This window comes from Cuculus canorus, chromosome 31 (genome assembly GCF_017976375.1).
Source record: "Cuculus canorus isolate bCucCan1 chromosome 31, bCucCan1.pri, whole genome shotgun sequence".
Classification (NCBI taxonomy): Eukaryota; Metazoa; Chordata; class Aves; order Cuculiformes; family Cuculidae; genus Cuculus; species Cuculus canorus.
In genome coordinates, this window is record NC_071431.1 from 1,474,404 (window position 1) to 1,477,706 (window position 3,303).

A 3,303-nucleotide genomic window follows, 5' to 3' on the forward strand; every position below is an offset into this window, starting at 1 on the left:
ATTCCACCTCCAAAATTGAGATTTAATACAAATTCCCCAAAAGTACCAGAAAAAAAATGTATAAAACTAAAAAATTCTGACTCAAAACCTGAAAAATTCAAAGGAAAATTCCCCAAAAATTAAAAATTGCAGTTTAAATCCCAGAATTAAAAATGAAAACCCCTCAAAATGAAAGATTTTCATTACAATTCCCCAAAATCGAAAGAAAAATTCCCCAAATTTACAAATTCCGGTTCAAATCCCTCGAATTCAAAGTAAAATCCACGAGCGGACACAGCTCAGGAAAGTAAACCAGTATTCCCAGTTTAAACTGGGAGAAGACCTTGGAATGGAATCTCCCAGTCCATCCCAGTGCCCTCAAATCCCCCTCCCAGTTCATCCCAATCCCTTCCCAGTATATCCCACTCCCGCCCAATACTCTCACACCCATTCCCAGTCAATCCCAGTATAACCCAGTGCAACCCAGTGCCCTCAAAAACCCCCTCCCAGTCCATCCTAATCCCGCCCAATACCCTCAAACCCTTCCCAGTCCATCCCAGTATAACCCAGTGCCCTCAAACCCCCCTCCCAGTATATCCTAATCCCTCTCAATACCCTCAAACCCCTTCCCAGTCAATCCCAGTATAACCCAGTGCCCTCAAAACCCGCCTCCCAGGCCATCCTAATCCCTGCTCAATACCCCTCAAACCCCTTCCCAGTCAATCCCAGTATAACCCACTGCTCTCAAAACCCCCTCCCAGTCCATCCTAATCCCTCTCAATACCCTCAAACCCCTTCCCAGTCAATCCCAGTATAACCCAGTGCTCTCAAACTCCCTCCCAGTATATCCAGTCCCTCTCAAATACCCTCAAACCCCTTCCCAGTCAATCCCAGTATAACCCAGTGCCCTCAAACCCCCGTCCCAGTATATCCCTAATCACTCTCAATACCCTCAAACCCCTTCCCAGTCAATCCCAGTATAAACCCAGTGCCCTCAAACCCCCTCCCAGTATATCCTAATCCCTCTCAATACCCTCAAACCCCTTCCCAGTCAATCCCAGTATAACCCAGTGCCCTCAAACCCCCCTCCCAGTATATCCTAATCCCTCTCAATACCCTCAAACCCCTTCCCAGTCCAATCCCAGTATAACCCAGTGCCCTCAAACCCCCTCCCAGTCTAATCCTAATCCCTCTCAATACCCTCAAACCCCTTCCCAGTCAATCCCAGTATAACCCAGTGCTCTCAAACCCCCCTCCCAGTCTATCCTAATCCCTCTCAATACCCTCAAACCCCTTCCCAGTCAATCCCAGTATAACCCAGTGCTCTCAAACTCCCTCCCAGTATATCCCAGTCCCTCCCAAAACTCTCAAACCCCGCTCCCAGTCAACCCCAGTATAACCCAGAGCCCTCAAAACCCCCTCCCAGTCCATCCTAATCCCTCTCAATACCCTCAAACCCCCTCCCAGTCAATCCCAGTATAACCCAGTGCTCTCAAACTCCATCCCAGTATATCCCAGTCCCTCTCAATACTCTCAACCCCCCTCCCAGTCAATCCCAGTATAACACAGTGCCCTCAAACCCCCTCCCAGTCCATCCTAATCCCTCTCAATACCCTCAAACCCCTTCCCAGTCAATCCCAGTATAACCCAGTGCCCTCAAACCCCCCTCCCAGTATATCCTAATCACTCTCACTACCCTCAAACCCCTTCCCAGTCAATCCCAGTATAACCCAGTGCTCTCAAAACCCCATCCCAGTATATCCTAATCCCTCTCATACCCTCAAACCCCTTCCCAGTCAATCCCAGTATAACCCAGTGCCCTCAAACCCCCCTCCCAGTCCATCCTAATCCCTCTCAATACTCTCAAAAACCCATTCCCAGTCAATCCCAGTATAACACAGTGCCCTCAAAACCCCCTCCCAGTCCATCCTAATCCCTCTCAATACTCTCAAACCCACTCCCAGTCAATCCCAGTATAACACAGTGCCCTCAAACCCACCCTCCCAGTCCATCCTAATCCCTCTCAATACCCTCAAACCCCTTCCCAGTCAATCCCAGTATAACCCAGTGTCCTCAAACTCTCTCCCAGTATATCCCAGTCCCTCTCAATACCCCCAAACCCATTCCCAGTCAATCCCAGTATAACCCAGTGCTCTCAAACCCCCTCCCAGTCCATTCTAATCCCTCTCAATTCCCTCAAACCCCCCTCCCAGTCAATCCCAGTATAACCCAGTGCCCTCAAACCCCCCTCCCAGTATATCTAATCCCTCTCAATACCCTCAAACCCCTTCCCAGTCAATCCCAGTATACCCAGTGCCCTCAAACTCCCTCCCAGTATATCCAGTCCCTCTCAATACCCCCAAACTCATTCCCAGTCAATCCCAGTATAACCCAGTGCTCTCAAAACCCCCTCCCAGTCCATTCTAATCTCTCTCAATTCCCTCAAACCCCCCTCCCAGTCAATCCCAGTATAACCCAGTGCCCTCAAGCTCCCTCCCAGTATATCCCAGTCCCTCACAGGGCCCTCAAAACTACCTCAAAACCATTTCACTCCCTCCCAGGTCCCCATCCCAGTGCCTTCCCAGTGCCCTCCCAGTCCATCCCAGTGCCCTCAAACCCCCTCCCAGTCCATCCCAGTGAACTCAAATCCCCTCCCAGTCCATCCCAGTGCCCTCAGTCCCCCTCCCAGTCCATCCCAGTGCCCTCTAACCCCCTCGAAACCCCCTCCCCAGGCCTGACGCCCCCCCCAACTCCTACCTGAGCCCCTCCCAGTGGCTCCCAGTCGCTCCCAGTCCCCCCCAGTCCCTCAGCCCCCCCCACCCCGGCCCCGCACCCTCGTGGCAGCGTCCCCGGTTGCAGCGAAACAGAAAGGGCGCGAACGGGGCCTCTCTGCCTCTTATCCAGGGGCGCCACTTCCGGTTGCGCACATGCGCGAACTCCCCAACGCGACGCCGAGTTTCCGCCTGTTTCCGCCCTCACCGCTGCCCTTACGCCATGCGCATGCGCACCTTGGGCGGCAGCGCCCAGCGGGCTATGCGCAGAGTGCACAGGTGACGTCACCGGTAACCAGGCAGAGAACTCGGGGTCGCAGTCAAGAAGGGACTCAACCAATGGGGAGCGGCGGCTCTGGTGACGTCACCGGTAACCAGGCAGAACTCGGGGTCGCAGTCAAGAAGGGACTCAACCAATGGGGGAGCGGCGGCGCTGGTGACGTCACCGGTAACCAGGCAGAACTCGGGGGTCGCAGTCGAGAAGGGACTCAACCAATGGGGAGTGGCGGCGCTGGTGACGTCATCGGTAACCAGGCAGACTCCACGGGCGGCG